This window comes from Anguilla rostrata, chromosome 3 (assembly GCF_018555375.3).
Source record: "Anguilla rostrata isolate EN2019 chromosome 3, ASM1855537v3, whole genome shotgun sequence".
In the NCBI taxonomy this organism is placed as follows: Eukaryota; Metazoa; Chordata; class Actinopteri; order Anguilliformes; family Anguillidae; genus Anguilla; species Anguilla rostrata.
In genome coordinates this window covers 38107567-38129169 of record NC_057935.1, presented here as the reverse complement: position 1 = coordinate 38129169, position 21603 = coordinate 38107567, and the positions used below count along the sequence as shown (strand labels likewise).

Sequence of the window (21603 nt, the reverse complement as noted above, 5' to 3'; positions counted from 1 at the left end):
CATTCGGCTACTTCCACAAGGGTGTTACTAAGCACTTACTCCATATTTATATCTATAAAGTATATCTAACTATATTCCTGTTCACTGGCAAAGGGCACCTAATGCCTTTTTCGGCTGCTTGGTTTTGCTTAGCTAGAGAATTCTCATATTGGCTATTTATTTAATGGGTCTGATTAATTTGGTGTTCACCATCAGTCTTAAAATGGAGATGCTTGTTAGACAAAAGAAAATAAATATATGAATAGTAGTAAAGTGGAAATTATGTGCAGATATGGAATGTGTCGAGAAGAAAATACAATTTAGGACAGGTGTAGCATTTTCAAAGCATTTTCATGTCTGATTTTGTTTAATGCTGATTTCAGTGGAGTACATATATTTCTTGCACAATGACTTAACGGATTTATTTAATCACATTTCTTTGAGAGAAATATTTTCTTTTTGAAATATTGTTATATGTTGGTTAAAATTAAAACTTTTCATGTCCAAGGTACTCACTGAGTGTACTTTCAATTTAAAATTGAATTTCCAGTTGTTCATTTTATATTACTTTGATAAGAGTTAATTGAATAATTTTATGAATTTGACCAGATTTGATTCGTTTTATGCCTTAGTTGTACCTATAATTAACATAGTGATATTAAATGAAAGCGTCAGATTAATGCCCCAGAATTTCATGGAGGTCCTTTTTTTTTTTTTTTTACACTGCAGCATTTAAGAAAATGTATGGCAGTCAAGATCCATATGAAGGTACAAATTGCCGGTGTCACTTAAATAACAACTAAGAAATGTATATTGCTCTAATTTATACTGTCACATGACTTAAAACAAGTATGTAAAACACAATTTGTCTGTAAAACACGTTTCATGTAGACACTTTCAGCAGTGTACAACTGAAAGATAACCTGGCATGCTTTTGAATTTCATGTAGTGGGGGGTGGTTGTTAAATTCAGGCCATGTGTGTCACGCAAGTAATTTAAATTATTTGAAAAGAGTGTTGCTTTGTGTCTGCAAGGCCTTTTTTCTCACAATTTCAAACAATGAACTGTAGGTTTTGTTCCATCTCCTCCTTCCCGATCGCTGTCTTCGTACTATTAAAGAGTAGAGGCAGCTCAGCGCCAACTGGGGATTGGTTAGAATAGACAATCCCCTAGTGTATGAAACTAGGTTTGCAGTAATGCTTTTAATCTGGACTTGTACGGGATTCATGAGCGTTCCTAGATTTGCTTCAGTAATTATCATACCCCAAGTGGCAGAGAGAGACACATTTGCCTAAAACACTGATGTCTTCATTACATTGTTTACATTTTAATTAGATGCTCTAAACTTTTGATTCCTATTGGCTATTATGATGGATTTTTTTTCTCTCTCTCTCCCTTTAGTTCAAGGAGACCAGTGATGTGCACTGTGCATGCCATACTGAACGAATCTGGGAGTAGGCTCTGTTTATTCTTACTGACAGCATCTTTAATGAAAACTTTAGATCTTCTAAATATTTTAAATATGTAAAATAATGTGAAATATGAAAATTATTATCCACTCTGACCTCCTGTTCAAAAGCCTTTGTGTAAATATGCTTTTGATTTTTTTGATTTAGAATGTAGTAAAGGGTACACTTTTAGGCAAAAATGAACAAACAGGCAAGGATGTTGCAGGAGTATAAGCTTTGACAGCTGTTCTATTTTGAATATAACCTCAGTGATGTTTTGCGGTAAGAGGAATACAGAATTATCAGTGCTCCTTCTGACAAGTTTTAGCACAGTTTCAGCTTCTTGGAAGTAGATGAGACATTTCTCTTACACTTTGGTTTGTATTGCAATTCCATCTATGTGCTCTGCGTGTGTCCTTGGTAGTCCGCGTACTGCAAGCCTGTTGTTGACCAGATGCAGTGCTGTAGAATGGCTTACGAGGCAACATGGTGGCCTACCCATAACACCCCGTCCCTCACAAGCCCCTCCACTTCACCGCACAATTGCATTCAGCTTGGCATAATCTTTTAATTATGCTATTAACACTTATCTTGCCTCCTAGGACTTTGACATTTATATATGTTTCAAGTTCTTTTTTTCCTGAGAGTGCCACTCATTTAAATCAAATGGAAACCTCAGATTTTCCCCTTGTCTGGAATTTTAAAGAAATTATTGTTTGCGCTCAGCATCTACAGAAAAGTTTTCTTCCGGCTTTTCTGAGAATATCTACAGATAAGATGGAAGAGGTTAAATACTACTCATTCTGGCTTACATTGAAAAAAGGCTGCTTCTTAAGATCATAACGGATGTGAACGCTCCTTAACTGCTATATTGTATTGGCAAATGAGACCTTACAATTCTAATTAAAATATTGAAATTAGTGTCTGGGCTAAATTGTACATTGATATGCGAGACAGCTTGCATTCATTTACCAGAATATGAAAGCTGTGAAACCTTTTATCTGCTTTTTTTTCTTGAAAATCCTTCTGGAACGGCGAATTGAGTCATCACGTTCGGTGGCTAATTGTCTCAAATTGATATTTTGATGTACTTCTAAAGATCACATGAAAGAAGTTGGAACTTAATTAGGAGGACAGTCATACAAGATGCATGGCATCGGTGGTCCATGACAAATTCCCAATGTTTCGTTCTCCCTTCACAGAGTTGTGCGTTTGACAAGCTGGCAGACGGCCAGGGATCGACGGAGAGAACCCTGGGTACCTGAGAGAACATCAGACTATGAGTTGTCTCGAATTGGGGGGGGGGGGGGGGGGGCGGAGTGAGGATTGAGTGTTGGTAAACTGGCACGGAGCTGCAAGGTGTCAGAAATAAGCGTCCGTGTAATCCGATTGAGAATGTGAGTCAGAGCTGCCCAAGGAGCCAGTGATCTGCACAGACACGAGGAAGCAGCCTAACTCTGATCGCCGCTACAAAGACCGGTCGCCTGCTTGCTGTCACATGAGCCGGACCGGCCGCTAATGACAAGATATAGAACTTCAGAGCAGTCGTTTAAGACTACACTCGAGACACCTTCTCTGTGTTCCGAAGGAAACCTTGCTGCCGTGTTCAGTTTTGTTGCCACATATTTGCTACGGTGAAATATAAAAATATAATATTTATGTGATTGTTTTTGTAAGTTTGTATTAAATTAAGGTATATTTTGTCTTCATTCTCTATTGTTAGAAAAAAGGTATCTTAGTTTCCCCTTAAAGAGCTTTTTATAATTGAAAATGGCAGAGTATTTCTACTGAATATTTCTGAAGCATTCCCAGATTTAAAGTGACTTACATTGCTATCTTAATTGAATGCAATCAAATCCTGTTTATAGCTTACAGGCAGTGATGCTTAATCTTATCTGAAGCATTTATATTACAGGATAGTTATGTGAAGCTGACTTCAAATTGCTTGTTCTGTGCTTATCATTTTTGGGAGATGTTGGATTATCTGTAAAATCCACTGTTGAACCTGCAAAGATAAACTCTGGTCCATCTTTCTCATCTTTTCCCATTGCCCCATTGCCAGCAGATATCAAACACATCTTACTTAGAAGTTTTGTTTGAAGGGGTTTCTCTCCTCAGTTTTTGAACTTCTGTGGAATTCAACGACTGTTTCATACAAATTAGTTAGACTTTTGTTTTTGCATAGTTCTGCTCAATGGGAAAACATTTCCAATACCGGATGGCTTCTTTATGCCTTCCTACTGGCAAATTTGCTTTGCAAATGTAGGGTTCTTTTCATATTAACAGCTTATTTTCTAAAGTGAAAATGAAAATTTAGACGATCATGAATCAGATCTTTTTCATTTGTCACAAACTGCAAAAGTAACAAGTTCACTAGCATAACATTAAAAACCAATGTCCAGAATATATAATTTTAGGAAGGAAAAAATCACTGAAGATAAATAATCCGTACAGTAAGTAAATTACATTTTCCAGTTTAAAATGAAAGGTATTGTGTTCTAAGTGAGGGAACACTGGGTTTGGTTTGAGTGCTGATAAATGTGCAAACAACTAGTTTTGTTAGCAGATTTATTGTCATGTAGGTTGTCTACTCATGGTGACTGTTCTATAAAACATTTCTGGCAAACATGCACACGTTAAATGGGACTCCTTTGAAAATGTATTATACTGTAGGTGACAAATGTATGTTATAGATCTACTTGGACATGGCTATTCACACACAGAGTATACCCAATTTTGTGTGGTTCAGGACCTGCGTGTTCTGAAAGTTACTTTGTCAAACTCGCCTGCTTTCCAGGCTGTCAGTGTGTCTCTGACAAAAGGTTTTTTTCCCTTCTTTTTGTTACTTTTGGGGAAACTGCCAAGAAAGTCATGCTGAATATTGTTGTCAATATGGAAAAAAAAAGTGTGGGCAATGGGTCTCGTTGAAATGACTGAATGGAGCATTCACGTTAAAGAAGAATTAGCGAGATGCCATATTGTTGCCGCAACAATGATAAATGCTTTCAAACAAAGGGGGGATTGTGGGCAGCAGCATTTTGTGAGTTGGGCAAATGTGCCTTTTGTGCGTTAAGAGTAAAGCCCGGGTTTTAAAAATAGAGTAACAAAATACAATTGTTATAGAGAGAATTTTGCAAGCAGTCGGATTTTAGTCTCTTATACGCCTTTGAGAAATGAGAGTATCTGTCCAATGCTTTTTTGTGGGCATTTTTTGTATGTAATATTCATTAGCACTTTTCTGCACTAAAGTTGTGTGCCTTTGAAAGGTAATTGTGCTGTAATGATACTTGATGAATTTATCATGTTTTTGTATTTCAAAGTTCAGCAGAAATGGATTCTAATTATCATTCCCCAGAGGGCTGGGAACCGATTTAACTTTTTGGGTGCTGCAACGAATCTGTCTTCTCCCCCAGAAAGTAAGTCATCGCTGACCCTGTTTTTATCCACAAAACTAGCACCAGTTTGGTTAAAACTAAGCCTGGAGCTCCTCCATAATGAGGTTCCTCTTTAGTTTGGTTCCATGCCTTGTTCCACAGTAGTATTTGTTTTAAACATGCAGTTTCTAATATCTCGGTTGTATGCCTAGTACAATTCACCATGGTTTAAAGGTAATTTCAGGGACAGAAGACTCTCATTATCTGTTATCCAATACCGCAGTCGGGTAGGATAGCGGACGCTGATGAGCATCTCCCTTCGTGAGTTCATGCCAAGAAGATTCTTTCTGAAGACATGCTTCTTGTTCATTAGCATCAGTTCAGAGTGGGCGCTGCACTGATCCACTGATCTTTCAATCGTCGGGATTGGCTGACAGTCGACACCAGTGATTACGCTGACACATTCGTGTTGTGAAAAGATGAGTAGATATGTGCCGACCCTGCTCCGTACTAATTGATACCCACGACAAACAGATGGAAAATGGGTTTGGTGTCTTTTTGCCATTCATAAGTTTCTGAGGGAGCTGTCATGATTCAGCGTGACAAATAGAGGCTGGCAGATGTTACGTGCAGTTTGATGCTGTGTGCCCCACGAACCAACATGGTGCATTTTCTCTTTAATAGTGATCATCAATGCTAACACTTGTTGTAACGGTTACATAAACTATGATAATCAAAGCTAGTCTTTCTTACAGTAGAATTTTTTTTACAGATACCAGTGCTTCCCTTTCTCTACACTTTACAGTATTGTTCATTTGTGTTGTTTTAAACATGCCCTTGGTTTGTTACAATACCCTCATACAAAGTCAAATTTACCATATGTTTTATCCTACAGAATGCAGCATGTTTACCTAAATTGTGTCGTACAAACCCATTATGCATAACAGATTACCCTGGTCTTTTTGGCCTTTCCGTATTTGGAAATTCTGAGAACCATAACCCAGGTTTTCATAAGATAAAATATGCAGCCATTTGTAGTTACAGGCTGTTTTAATTAAAAACAAACAAACAAAAAAAAAAAAAGAAGTATTTTCTGAAAAGGGAATTTGTTTGCTGATAGCACTTCATTTGAGTGGATATCATCACCTCATGTTGCGATCGTGCTGCGCTCATTGGGCCTTTAGTGATTGCGTCAGTGATCTCCCTCTGTTTTTGTCCATGGAAATGCCTCCATCCCCCCTGAGTTTTTGTCCTTGCGATGCATGCGCTAAATACATCTGATTGACTGCTTGGCTGCGAAACGGAAGGCGCTGGGCTTGCTTGTGTTGTGTGTGTGGCCTATTTGACGGCTCTACCAGGTGTCCACATGGAATAAGATTAATTTAAAAGCGAAGAAAAAAAGATTGTCTTCATAAAGGGTTCAGCATTATCCTGGAGGTTTCAAGGCTTTATGAGGGTTGACACCTCTTTTGTGCTCATTATCATGAAATCGCTTCAGGGATTAATGATGTCATTGCGTGTTCTAAAATAACTGGTGCAGAGCAACTTGCCACACTGTAGTTGACTTGGATCCCTTTTCCTGAAAAAAAGGACAATAAAGTAATATTAAATTTAGTTGGACAATGAAGTAATATTAAATTTATTTGGAAGAATCTTTTCTGGAAATGTATACATTACTGGCACGTGGGTAAAACATCTCCTTGTTCTGTTTCTTTATTTGTCACTTCATTTGGCATTGCGCTTATAAATCATGTGATGTATACTACCTTTGTTCTCTAGCTTTGTGACATGGAATCTAAAACCCCATGAGTTTCTCAGCAACAGCTTGCATTGTGACCTTCAGAATGAACGTGCTTTACAATAATGGGTCAAACCTTTTTGCTCATGCGTTGCATTATAACACAGTTGCATAGTCTAGGTAATTCATAAAAGCCTGTCCAGAAATTGGGGATACAGTGATGTGAAGATAAAAGTAGATCACATACTATGAGTTCAGCTTATTATTTGGTTCAGAAATTTCTTGCTCTGGGAACATGAATGCTTATGTATAGCCACATTTTCTTGAAAGTGGCACAGAGATCTATTGTACTATTTCACATATTAGTTGTACATAATTTAAAAATTTGATTAACTGAAGTAGTTTGGTCAGTTGTAATGGTAATGGTACTCCCCTTGAGTGCAGGCAGGCCTGGATCCAAAACCATGCCCACAAGCTGTCTTTTGTCACTGTGTGAGCCATGTAGCACGTAGCCATCTTCTATTTGGTGATTGCTTTCCTGTAGTACAGTGTGACCAGTGATACCATATGTAAAATGGTGGCTGGCTCACAGGTGAGTGCGTCAGAGGGGTATACATTCCTCAGCTGCTGTGCAGGTGCAGGTCGAACCATGATTACTTGGGAGGCTCAAACATGTACTGTTTATTGAGTGATTGGTAAAGTTTTAAATTCTGTGCAATTAGCTTTTCTAATTTGTCCAAGTTCTTTAGTGAAATTAAAAATAATCACTCGCTCACAGACGACCTGTGGGACACATACGCAGGTGCTGCTTCATTTAGTAGTAGGACGCATGCGCAGGTGAATCTCCTATATCACCACAACGAACGCCACAAGATTTTTAAGCACAGCTTTATCGCCTAACATTACTTTAGCTAACCCTAACATATTAGCGTTTTGCCTACTTTAGTTAACCTACTTAGCGCATACCACCGATACAGATGTATTGGCACACGGAGGACAACAAATACCGTTACAGAGGTGAGAACATGCCATAGCTAGCTAGCTATATAGTTAGCCAAGTTTTACTCATGACACTTTGTACAGGTGCGCCGTGGGTCTACACGGTTTCGTGCTTGTTTGAGATGAGAATGCGTGCCTTTGTCCAACTGGTAGTTATAGACCAAATCTGCCCTAAGCTTTACATGTAATTATACAATTAGAACAGACCCTAATGTAGCTATTCAAGTAGCGTATGTGAAAACATGTTTGTAATCCTTAATTTTATCCAAATAAAGGTCTGCATTCCACTGCAATGCAATGCACATTTTCGTTTTTTAGTTTGTTCTACATAGTATTGTTGCATTTGGTGTGTTGGTAATTGAAAAATCATAAAAATCCATCCCATGTAATTCCCAAGTGAAGCAGAAGTGACTTTGTTATGGTCTGGACAGAAATGGACAGTTTGTCATGTTTTCAGTTTCAGTTATGGTGGAGATATCCTGGAGATCATAAATGAGTATCGTCTCGTCTTCAATCCCTTTTGATCATACATGCAGGTGTGACTGGAAAAACTCCAGACGACCCCAGTGAAATTTGCTTTGATATTTTCTTTTTTTTTTTTTTTGTCTTTGACTGTTGTAAAATCAGGCATTATTCAGTTTTGTTTTGATGTTCATCTGTCTTTGCACAGCGTAAGTATGGGGGATAAAGAAAGATTGTATCTTCGCTGAAACATCCACTGGCCGGGAGACTTTATGTTTTCTGGTTACAGATGAGGACTTTGTTTCCCTTACAAGGAGAATGTACCCTGTCCTGTATCTTCTATATTAAAGCTAACCAGACATGCAGTCCTTAACCGTACCTTTGAAGATGACTTATTTTGCTTAAAATTAAAATGTTGTTTTTTTGGAAATCATTCAAAGAGGAGATTCAGTTTTAATAGCATTACACCCTGTCTATGCAAGCAGACTTTCAGATCACCCTTGGCAAGCTAAGTACCCTCAGAAAATGTTGGCAAAATACTTTGATGGCAGCCCTGCGTAACAGAGTTGCATATTTCAGCTTGCTCTCCGTAATGTCTGAGGACTTTAATTCAATGTGTGGCCGGGGTGTTAATGGCTACTGTGCTTCTTTCTGAAAAATGTACTATTTGCTGCCCAGGACAGTAATGGCTGTCTAATTACTCCCTATGAACAGTGCAGTGATTCCATTTCTCTTCTGCGTTGCACAATTGCCATTGATTTTGTTCTCTGATGCAACGTGAAACCGGGTAAAGCAGAAATAAAATCAAGAGGAAAATGAACAAGTCTTTCTAATGAGGTTACTATTCATTAACTGCTTATGTTTTAAGCACCTATTGCTTCTCGGATATGCTTCCAAATCGCAACTCTAATTGTTTTTGGGCAAATTGAATTTGCACACACTGGAAATGTTATGCTCTTTGCCAAAGGCACAGCAGCGCGGAGCATTGCGACATCGTACATTTGAAACGAGCTGCGAATGGACAAAAACTTTGGGTCATAAATAGTGCATGCGGACTTCTTGACCGCGGAAGTCTATCCCCAAAAAACACCCCTCTGCGGGTTTGCGAAGCTTGACCTTCCGTGCCTCCTTCAAAGGTATGCATAGGAGGGAGGGCGTAAATGTAATTTCGCATTTGAGATGAGCCAAAATTTCTGCGGAACGACGCTTTGCGCGAAACCCCCTGGCATCGGTGGGGTTTTGGGGGGGGGTGGGGGGGGGCGGCGGACGGGACGTGTCTGTGCGAGAGGCCCGCGGCGCGGCAAGCGGGGGGACGAGGCGCGGGGCCCTCAGCTGTCTGCCCGCGGCTGTCATTCTGTCATCCCGAGCCCTAACCGCTTTCCCAGAGGGCACCTGGGGAAGACCCGCGCGGCACCAGGCAGGATTCAACCGCGAGGCCTCCCGGTGACAACGGGTCGCCACGGAAAACAATACTGTCATCGGATGTGTGTAAACCGGCGGCGGGTGACTGGACACCTTAATGTTGTTGAAGCGGCAACACATTTATATGCATGACCTCGCTTTCCTCAACAAAAAATGTAAAAAGCTATTCAAAACTGCTTGAATATATATAGTAATGTGGATAAACTATGTTGATAAACTAAAATAACATTGTGTACTTGGAGATTTTTTGTATGTATTAAAATTGCTCAAATCAGCAGCAAAACATTGATATGATAATTTTTTCTAGTATGCATTAGCAGAAATGGCAATTGAACATACATTTTTTTTTGTGTAGTGAAGTACAGTTTTTTTTTGGTCAATCTTGAGGCTTTGCATACTAACATTAGGAATGTAGCATGTAGTGTTTTGACAGATACAAACTGTAATTCCCAGATATGGATGGTTCAGTCCAAATGTGGATGAAAAATGAGTGTGTTTCGTCAATATAGTAATATTAATATGATAATATTGACCATTCAGTATTGATATCATTCTACGGTAATTTAATTTATACATTTTATGACGTCAGGCTAAATGACGTGGTGTGTGCATGCGTAAACACATGCTGTAAGTGCATGTTTTTGTGAGGGTGACATCTAGATTAAATTTATGTAATCTGCGTGAATTTCCCATTTGATTTATTTGATTGGTCGTAATCTATTCATCAGTGGAACCCATAATTGTCACTGAAGACAATCAGGAAGCACTTAGATTGACAGGGAGTGGACTTATTACTTTTACAACAGGTTATATCTGATGTATCGAGTTAAAATTGTGGTTCCAGCAACAGTAAACCTTACTTCCATCAACCAAAATGAATTACTTCACTTATACACTTGTTTATTTTTCTTTACAATTTTGACCAAACTGCAAGGACAGTGTGTTTGTTGTGGATTTACTAATGGTGCTTAACGTCATATATGTACAAATATTCTCTAAAGAAATTGATTCAATCAATAATATTTAAGTATAAAATTTAAAGTGATAGTCTCCATCTCTCTATCTGATTGAATACAACATAAGCAACTGGTAACCACCCCTAGTAGTCTTATCCTGAGGGCCTTTTGCACTTGTAGATTTCTTTCCATTGCATTACCACAACAGACTAATAGAAAAGTGTTTTTCCCATTTTCTGTGACACTGAAGGCAGCATAAGGATGTTGGAGGGGGGAGGGGGGTGGGCTGGGGGAAGGGGGGCTCATGATATAACTGGTCTGGCCTTAAAATGGAAGGACCGAACACAATAGGGAATGCAGCTCATTTTTCAGGAAACAGGATCGTCTCTTAGGGCTTGTCAAGGAGATACACAGTACTGCCATTTCCTCACACCATGACATATTCCAGTGTTTTTGGTATTGTTTATTTTTTTAATGTTTGAATTTTGTGTTCCATGACTACAGTATGGAAATACAGACTTCAATAGGGGCTACCTCTTTTCAAAAACTCTAATTGTATCTTTTTATTGTATAATGGATTGGACAAGAATTGATTAACTATTTTTTCCCAGTAACTTCCCCCTATTCTGTAATAATTGGAAAAGCTTATTTATTATTCAAGTGAACATCTTTATTAAACATTTGATTGAGGGTTGCTTGGTTCTTAGTTCACAGTGGAACGACAAGACCGATTTCATATACCTACATCTTTTGAGCCTCGTTTTTTTATGGTAGTATCCTTTTTTTGAGAAATGTTACTCTTGTCACATGTTAATGGATTGCTAAAGGCAATTTTTGTGCTTAAACTTGCATGGAATTATAGATGATTCCCCAATCAGGTTTGCTTCATCTTTGGAAGCACTGAAATTGCGAGTAGCAAAATCAGTTGATGTGTTCACCTAAAATAAACTTACAATCCTAGTTTATTAGTCATTTTCATACAATTGCATTAGAACATTAATGGGAATTTTGTTTATTTAACTAACGGTTGCCTTCGAGATAGGAAGGGATCAGCAGAGCAGGATCCCACAGGAAGTGATGTATCCACACCCAGTGCTTGGGTACTCTAAATTTGAGGCCTCCTCCATAATGCCAGCAACTGTGCACAGACACTGGATCAATTTATGCAGCTGTTCATTTCATTACCTGCACAAATTTTTGTTCCATTTTTTAAATTCAAATCTTTATTCTTGTGCCGTATTCCTGTGCTTTTTTAGATTGGTATAAACCTTAAAGCCAATTTGCACTTGAGCAATGAATGACCTCAGGTTGCACGTATTGATGAGTGGGATTTGATTCTTAATAGAATTGTATCTAATTAATTAGCTTTTAATTGGGCGAAAGCAGAACATGCAAATGCTGCAGATTCCAATTCAATCGTTATTTATAAATAATTGTTTTAATGTGGCTGTTTCATGTGAATGTGACCATGTTTAAAATGTTTGTATTTTTATATCTTTCAATCTTTGCGTAGGAATAACATTTTTGTTGCTCAAGTTTGGATTCCTTAAATAACAAGGGAAATAATTACTAGACACGGACATGCTATAATAAGTGCTATTAAATTTCACTTAAAAAAAACAGTGTCTGCTTAAAACACAACCACTGTCCAATTGTTTTTCAATCTGATTATTTAGCCTGTCTATTCTTTATCTCTGCACATGTGTGTCATTATGTCTCCATCTTGCTGTCTGGCCATGTGAGTTAAGGGCAGCATGTCTACCTTTACCACCAATCCATGCGAATTAACCAGTTGTTTGGCTCCATCAGGAAACATTGCAAAGCCTCATGGTACATTTCTGAACTGGAGGTCCTTCTAGTGGCGTCACTGCCCGTGAATCATTCTTCTGGAATATTCTCATTCTGCTGACCTTGTCGTGTATCCCCTGACTCTGCCCCCGCGGCCTGGCAGACGGCCTCCCCGGCGTGGCCCGCATCGGCTTCTCCCCCGCCACCGCCATGTCCGGGTGCTCGAACGGCGCCTCGTTGCAGACAGTTTCCATTTCAGCTCGTTATGTCTGCCAATGAGCGGTGGTCCACCGTGGCCTTTCTGCGAACCTGCGCCGGGCACACCTGCTCGCGGGCCTCTGCGTGTGTCAGAGGCGGGGAGGCGCGCCGTGGAAACGCACAAAGCGAAACCCGCGGCCCCATATGCTCGCCCGCACCGGCATTATAGGTGCTGTGTACCGAGAGGGAAACATGAATACTCTCGAGCATCAGAGAGGAAGGGAATCTCAATTTAATATCCAGCCGCTTAGATCTTCTCTTGGCCTGCCGACTTGCTTTCACACCAATAAGCTATGATCCTGGATTCCTATGAATAATTGCAGACACCTCCTTTACAGCGCTTAAATGAGTGTAAAAGTGGGGTTCAAACAGAGCCTATTAATATTTATTAGCTCTCATTTCGCGATGCGGAGGTTGAAAAGTGCTTTCTCTGTATGTGCTTTGTTTGGCCACTCGATTAGTAACCAACATTGATTGACTGTGTTCTTGTCTCTGTGGTATTAACGCTGACAAGGCGCTGAAAGTGAGCAGCCTTGAAGTACCCGTCCTCAATCTGAGGTTGTTTCCCCCCTGTGTTTGGCACCCATCTCCCTCGCGAATGGATAACGCTCTTGCCCGTATCGCAACGTAAAGATTCTGCATATTCACGGCTTAGCGCTACATTTTTGTCAATCTGCCAGTTCTTTGCTTTCTTTACTTTTTTTTTCTCCCTCAGCTGAACATTTGACTTCGCAATCGCATTAATGCTGAGTTGATGTATCTTCTGTCTGTTTCTAAATCAATACTGGGATGACAGCTAAACCCAGGCAATGAAAAATCTTTAGCTTTGAACGAGGATTCGTCTGTGTCGAGCCCGCTACAGTGCCTAAGACCGTCTCGTACAACGTGAATTGCAAGTTTGCAAGTTCAGGGTTGGGCATTTATGTCCATCAAATCTTTTTTTTTTTTTTTTTAATCAGAAGGTGCACATGAGAATGTGCATGGAAGCCTGTTTCAACCTGAATGACCCAATGTGTTGTAACTGGAAATCATATGCAACTGAGCCCTGGTCAACTGCTGCATCCCGCGAAATGCATTAATTTTGGTGTCTACATGCCGAATTGATGAATTCATTAATCATGCACGTCAATGTTGGATTTTTTTCCCTCTATTTTAGTGGTGTATGTGTGAGTGTGTGACACTTTTATCAAATGCAGGCTTACAATCCTATATTGCCCATCAGTTTGGCTGATGACATTAAATCTAGCTCAAAATTAAAAATCTGGCTTTACTGAAAATTTCTACACTAAAAGCCTGTACTCAAAAGAAATAAATGACATGAGAGAAAATAGTAATGACTATGCAGTGCAATCCAGTAACTTCCATGAGTTGTATGCTAAGTGGTCATTAATGATGTATTTAATAAATAATTGTCTTTATGTTTTGGCTATTTTAAAATGATCAATCAAAGCCGTGACTACAGTTACATCTTTTTTTTTTTTTGTTTAGGGCCAACACTAGTAGGATATCATATTACTAATGCACCAGTTGATAATTTTATTTATGGACGTTATGATCATTAAATATTATGCTAATATATGAATTTGCAACTATATTCATCAAAATTAATATATTATGTTACTATATTGAACAAATGTTATCAAATGGACAATACACTTTTTATGCCTGATGAGGTATTGTCAATGGGTTACACCCTAAATTTAAAGGCTGATATTTTTTCATATTATGTGCTTTCTACCACTTTTATTTAATTTTGTGAACTTGCTTCATGGCTTAAACAAATGCATTTTTGTTTACTTTACCAAGGGCTGCTCATGACATTTCTGTAGAACACAGCTTGACTCTAGGGGGAAGTGGATTTTTCCAGTTAAAACCTTTGTGCCTGGAACTTACAGAAGAACCAGTAACACTGACAAAAACATAAATTTCTTTCATATGTGATAAATGAATGTGTTGTAATTGGGTCAACATTTTGGACAAGAACAAAAACAAATGTTTATAGATGGTAGAGTTTCACATATTATTATTAAAAAGCAGCATTGAGTCCATTTTATCAGTGTATATTATTTGCCTAAAATGAACTTTTGCCTTTGTTTAAAAAAATTGTGCCCAGACCATAACAAACCAGAAGAATAATATGCTTACTTTCATTTCACAGAGTAACCCCATGTTTGGAACATAGGCCTACAGTAATCACACTTCCTGTAGCAGGTGAATGTACACGAGCGTGACAGCACCACTTGTTACTTGCTTAATATAGTTTCTCCGCTCTGCTTGTTACAGTGAATCTCCGCTTGTTTTATTATTTTATTTATTTATTTATTTTTATTTTTTATTTTTACCATGCAAGTGAAGCTGCTCATTTTAGATTTGGAGTGCAGCTTATAGCAGTTGAATTATCACTAGGTTTATAGCACAACCTGTTACAAAGAAACACTATCTAGTTTTACCATGCAGCTTGTACCAGGCAAATGCTAACTATATTTACAGTGCAGCTTGTAACAGGCGAATACTAACTGTCTTTACTGTGCAGCTTGTAACAGGCAAATACTGACTGGTTTTATAGTGTAGCTTAATGGGTAAATGCTAACTAGTTTTACAGTGCCGCTTAATGGGTGTATGCTAACTAGTTTTACAGTGCAGCTTGATGGGTAAATGCTAAGTAGTTTTACAGTGTAGCTTAAAAGGGTGAATGCTAACTAAGTATACAGTGCAACTTGTAACAGGAAAATGTTCATTAGTTTCACATCACAAGATGAACGTTTGCTGCAATCCAGTTAGCTTGACAGTAAATTATTCATTTAAATAGCTAGTGTAAAAGTGTCATTTTAGTAGTGATATTTTATCTATAAGCTGAGAGCAATTTGTTTAAAGAATGGTCATTCTGCTGCCTTGCCTTCTCTCCTGTTTGTCATCTTGTGGTCTGGATAAGAACCAGTCACTAGTCTGGTAGAATTAGGCTGTGTTAAAGAGCAGCCCATGGATGGTTGATGGTGAAATGGGAGCACTTCTTTAAGAAAAAGTGTATGAAGTACTTTAAATGTCATTTGTGGCATAAATGAGTAATCCACCGTTTGACCTGTTAAACTCCTGTTTGTTTGGCCGACACTTACAATTTCAGCTGGTGGAGGTTTTTTTGGGATGCATAGAGTGGACTTCTTGGTTCAGGCATCAGGTGCCATTGGTAATATTGGTGTAAGTAGATGCAAAGGTAACATTGGATATTTGGATATGGCATTCCTCTGATATCATTTTTTAACGGAATAGACTATATGTCAAGTTAATCCATTCAGAACCTTGTTTGGAATGCTTGTTTGCAGATGTGCTTAGATTTACCAAAGCTTACTCTGTAATCAGTCTGCATAAAGAGTCTGCTTTTCCATTTACTAGGTTTGGGACATGCACTCAAGTGGCATTACATTAATTCAGGAATTCTTCGATAAGTTGTTTAGGTGACATTGTTAAATATTCATTTCACAGTTGATCCTTTTCCATAAGATAGGTGCATTAAATGATAAAGCAAATACTGCTAAAATACAGCTAAACAAATCCTGTATGATAAAATGTGTATAGATATGACTCTCAGGTCATGGCGGTACAGGCCTTGTGGAGAGAGGTTTTTTTTTAAGAGGTGTCCAGTGTTACTCTCGGGAATGTTTGACCCATTCCTTGTGGTCCATTCCTTCTCCACCGAGAATTTCAGACCTAGACTCTAGACAGACCATTTCTCCAGATGATGCCCTTTCCTCAGTTGTGTTTTAATTTTGTAACTTAAGCTCAGTAACTTTATCGCAGTTCGGCTGAGAGTTTCCCCATTTCGTTTTCTGACCACAGATTGTCTCTGTTGCCCAGATTCCCCTCTGTCCGGCCCATGTCTGAGACGTGACCTTATTCTTCAGCAGCCATCAATAGTGCACTGCTGCATTCTCAAGGCGCCTGAAGAAGGTGTTATTTTCAGCTGTGGACAAAGTTATTTAATTTCGTGACTCTGATCCACTTACTGTCTTTTTAAATGAGTCCTTTAAGCAAAGACTCTTAATTACTATTTAATTCTATATAATTAAAAGAAAAAACAATGGACAGGGCTAGTTTAGCATGGAAGGCATCAATTGCGACCTGTTTTTTGATTAATAGTTTGGCTGTACAAAGTTCACAACAAAAGCTAGTAGCACAGAAGGTCACTGGCTTAATGGCTGCATATAGTTTTTCACTGTTATTCTGTTAATAATCGGACTAAACGGAAATGTGTTGTGTCTTTTCAGTGCAATATAAAAGCATTTAATTGCGTGAAACCAATTCAGGTGTTATGCACTTTTATTGTATTCAGTTGCTTGCTATTTTTAATTGTGAACCTAATAATGTCGATGTAAGTATGATCTATTTGTGTTTTGCAGAATCTGTGTAAGGAATGAAAATTACTGCTCTGTTGTATTTGTCTGATTTTATTAATGAAATATTGGCTTTGATGAAAGAAATATCGTTTTAAATTTATAAACTGCAACTAAATGATAGCTTCTGAATAATACAAATCTGTTTGTGTGGAAGTCTTAAAAATAATAAAATATTCTTAAATATTTGGTTTCAGTGATCTCTAAACTGTTCCTGTTTAAATGGTTTATACAATCCCAGTTCATGTATTGTTTAATTCACATTTATTTCATATGCAACATATTTTTTGTCAGCCACGACAGGAAATAATGCATGTTTAAATTCTGATTGCAGATTAGTTATGCTTTGTTACAATCCAAAATGTGTCCTTTTTGGGTACTCCCCTCCTAAATGAGCCTTTTAAAATGGCCGAAAAGGAGCTTTGCTTTCATATACAGAGAAGAGAATTTGAATTAGCTTTTTTTATGTCAAAAGCCGCGTTTCCACCGCAGGAACTATACCCCGGAACTAGGAACCTTTTGAGGAACTCAGTGCGTTTCCACCGCAGGAACTAGGGTCTAAATTTAGTTCTGGGGGCTTTGTTTTACCCCCCAAAACGTTCCTGCTCGGGGGGTAGTACTTTCCGAAAGTACAGGAACCTTTTGGGTGGAGCTTGCTGCGCTGAACATTTCTGATTGGTCGAGTACTCGTAGCGTTTGTGTTGTATTTATTTTCCGCCATTACCCGCCATGTTTGAAAATATGCAGCGCAAACCAATTAATTTTCATAATAACTTCAAATCAAACTTGTATGTTATGCGGCGCAGTAGCCTACTTTTGGTTATAACCTGTCAACGTCTTGGAATTATAACGTGTGCTCTTCTGTTCTTTTCTTGCTTTAGTATTCGTTTTATAAAATGCTAAGCATTCGTGCTGGGACAGCATATTACGTAGGCTACCAAAACATTCAAACGGATTAATTCGGTTGCTGAATATTTTCTTCCGGATTTTCTTTGTTAGCCCGTTGTAATTGACTCAAAACGTTTGATACAGTTATGTGAGGTATGCGGTAGTTCTGCACGATTAACATTGGTGATACAGTACAAGCAAACTGGAAATCACCTTCCGCACTTTTTATCCGGGTAAAATAACAGGTTAATTCTAGTAATCTTCCCTTTAGCTTTTTCAGACTGCCGTAATTTTACTCAATTTTACTGCCATTTTTCAATTCCACGAAAAGACCAGGAAGACTATGGACTCATTTATGGTGCATGGTTCGCATCTGGAGGGCACACGTCGCTGCTCGGCTAGCAGTAACTTCGAAGGAAAGCAAACGGTGGCTGTACCACTACTAATTTACATTTTCACGCAAGTCCGAGTTTTCGTTCTATTCTTGTCATTTTGCGATTAGCCTATATGGAATTGACGACGAGAAAGTAATAAAACAGCTAATTGTTTACAACGTGTGCATGTTTTCTGCTGTTAATGAATGTGTTTGAGAGGATATATGAAAATCAATAAATACAAAAGTAACCATATATAGTCATTGTTGGTAACCCGTTGTATATAAGTGGAATAAACCCCTCCGGGCTGTCCCGGTTATTAGAAAATAATGTAGGCTACTTCGGTGGTAGTATGGGGTTACAGAAGAACTCATATGACAGATGGACCGACGACAACGTCAGTGGGCTAATTTACCTAATCTTCGCGGTACTTTAGACCCCGGTGGAAACGCAGACAACCATTGGCTGAAGGAACCTTTTAGTTCCTGGTAAAGTAGTTCCTGGGACTGAAAGTTCCGGGTAATTTCGGTGGAAACGCGGCTAAAGTCACCATGGAATAATTCCACACTGAGAACATGAATAGTTATAGTCACTAGCCTGTGCAGGAGTCAAAATGTGAAGTAAAGTTTCAGGTTGTAAGTTTCAGGTTGTGTCCCTTCTCCAGATTGAATGTGTGACAGTCTGCTGCAGCAGGGTTGTGTGGAACTAATGGCTGAGCTGCAAACATTTGGGGAGTATTCTGGACTCAGTAGAATGGCTTCAGGCGCATGCAGAATTGAGGCACACCTAGTTAAGGAAGTGCTCATCCCAGCTTAGCACCACACTGCCAAAACCCTCCCAAAAAATGAGAATTCCTCTGTTAACTGTTTTGTGGAATTTGTGTGGCCTAAACCACACAATGTAATGGGGAATTTATTTGCAAATTGAATTATAAAAAGGACTTATAAAGTTTATTTTTGAAGTGGTCCTATGCCTCCAACTCTAAATTTTTGCATGGCACCTACCTACTTGTGTAAAATAATGTGATAATTTGTCATGCATTTTATTGTTAACGGTGCTAGAAGCTATCGTTGTGCTAGATAGTCAAGATAGTTGTGCTCATCAGTCAACCCCTTAAATGCTGCTGTATCATGACATGACGAGGGCCTTCCTTCCCTTCCTTCTAGCTAGTGCTTTTCTTGGTCAGTTTCTCAAATGGGACACATATTCTTTTTAACATTTCAGCTAACTGTCAAGTTTTTGTCCCGTTGATAATTCTTAGTGTGTGCGTATGTTGACACGCCCTTTCTTCATTGTTGCAGCATCATGGAGAATTTAGAACCAACTCCACAGGTGCAAGTTGTCCAAACCTGCATGTTTGTCAAGAGGGCTAGGCATATCATTTCTCAAATGTATCTCAGCTGAGGGAGATGTGTGGTTTGTTGTTAGACTGCTTGGATGCTGCCATTTATTTCAGGATCCATGTCAAGTCATGACCCATTTATCTGTCTGTTTACACCCCCAAGCTCCTGGGGCTCCTGAACGGAGACAGAAGCTCCTTGAACTTTATTGCAGATTAGTGAAAATCGCTATCAGGTTTGCAGAAAGTAAAAAAAGCACAATGCACAACACCCTGCATTTATACACTCGTGTCGTAATTACATTGTGTAAATGTGTTGATATGGGATTCGAATCGCAGTTTCCGCCCCACCCCAACCCCTCACACACTCATTTTTTTACACCAATGTAAACTAATGGAGGCAAGTGTGGAGTAATCACAATTCCGTGTCGGACCAGTGAACAAGGTAATCTTCGAATTTGCAGTGGAGGCGGCCTATCGGTTTACAAATCAAATGACTGCTTGCCCACGCTCGCAAACCCCGCTGCAAAGTGGTGGATGCAGTTAGTTCCTCGAGCGCCTGTCGTGGTCCAGATATCTGTTTTAGAAAATGTTTTATCCTTTTGTATTCTGGCTAGTCTCAAAGGATACACCCTTGCTAGTGCGGTGAGGTGGGGGGAGTGAGTGGAGGGGGGGGGGGATGTTGCTTCTCCACATGCACATCTTTAGAGGCAGATTTTGGTCAATGAGAAGAACATCCTGCAGGTCACAGGCTCCAGTGTCTTCTCCCTTGAAGTGAGTAAGTGATCCCCAGGGGTATGGAGTGCCCGTTCACTGGGGCTTACTGATGCCTGCAGAGCTGCCCACCCCCAAATTCCAGCGCACCGCAGCCGAAGAAGCTACTCTACACAAATCGACCGCACGCTCTCGGCTGGCTCTCCACGGACCTCTGGCTAACGGCGAGCGTTCGGCGCCTTTCCATGGCTGTTGGTGCTATGCGTGATGGCCAAGAATTAGTATTAGCGGGAGTGCCATCTGAGCCTATGGCGGTTGCTTTCCAAGGCCAACTGCTTCAGCTCCCTGCTCAATTCAGCCCTCTGTGACAGAGAGACAGGGAACTGGGCCACCACCGAGAGATCCACATTTAAAGAGGAGATTGGCTTCTGTCTCTACTGGCCTCTGGAGTCAGGGCTTAATGATCAGCATTTGGCCAGGACAATGATGTCTCACAAATGCCTCTCAAACCCCCCAGGGTTCACTGTATCAAATGTGGAAAAAGTCAAACAAGACAGTTGGTGTTCTCTGAGCCCTCAAATGGCCTTTAAGCATACTCTGCGTATAAATTGATTTCAGGCTCAACTGTATTGTGGTCTTTAAATCTCTTCCTCTGGCCAGTTTAGGTTAGAATGTGCATCTTGGGCCCATATGACATAGAACAGTATGTATTATTTTGTATAAAAACAAAATCTTGGGTATCCTGCATGTGCTTCAACTGAATATATAGAAATTAAAACAATTCAGTTGGGCAAATTTGATTCAGATCCATGGACACTGCTGAGAAACGGAACCTGCTGCTTAGCCCATTAGCGTGGTTAAACCTTATTATCATTTGCTCAGGCATTTGGTTTACACCGTCACTAAACATTATGACTCAAAACAAGTGTAATACACTGTGTGCTCTAGTGCATACCAGTTTGCTTCTTGGTCGTCATGAGAACTCTCTGGTAACTCCTGGAATAGGTGCAGGGATGCTAACAATAGGTGTTTGCCGTTTGGCACGTACACTAACTAGGTTAGGGACATTATTGATTGTTCATTATTCTTGTCAGGTGGAATGTTATATTACATTATAATTTCATTATGTCATTTTCACGTTAATTCATTGGAATTGTTGTCTTCCTTGTTTTTGTAATCTGGTTTCAGTTGATGGAATTTTTTTATTTCCTGTAATAACAATTGCCAGTTGCAGCTTTGTTAATGAAAGAACAAGCTTTATTCCATTTTGGTTGGGCCTTATGCATTAATGTGTCTAGTTGTCCCTGTTTGATGTCATGTTTCCTTCATGTACTGTATCCTTCTTGTGACCGGATGAACGTGCGTTTCATGGGTTCCTTGTCCATCTGGTTTTGACATCCAAGTCTCTAAATTGGTCATTGAGAACAACAGAGATAGGCAACAGCACTCGGAAATATTAGTTTGATATGTACACCC

At 39.3% G+C, this 21603-nt stretch overlaps 1 protein-coding gene across 6 annotated transcripts in view; it reads left to right on the top strand.

Moving 5' to 3' along the window:
- fign (fidgetin) overlaps positions 1-21603 on the top strand; it is a 54634-nt gene that overhangs the window by 11562 nt on the left and 21469 nt on the right. For 2 of the 6 annotated variants that reach the window (XR_010329003.1, XR_010329006.1), the window contains one exon: positions 2630-2957. The exons of 3 other annotated variants lie outside the window; for them this stretch is intronic. The gene's annotated coding sequence lies outside the window, so the exon portion shown is untranslated. Of the gene's footprint in view, positions 1-2629; positions 2958-16258; positions 16952-21603 lie in introns of those variants that run through there. One more of the 6 variants, XR_010329005.1, reaches the window with a different exon arrangement.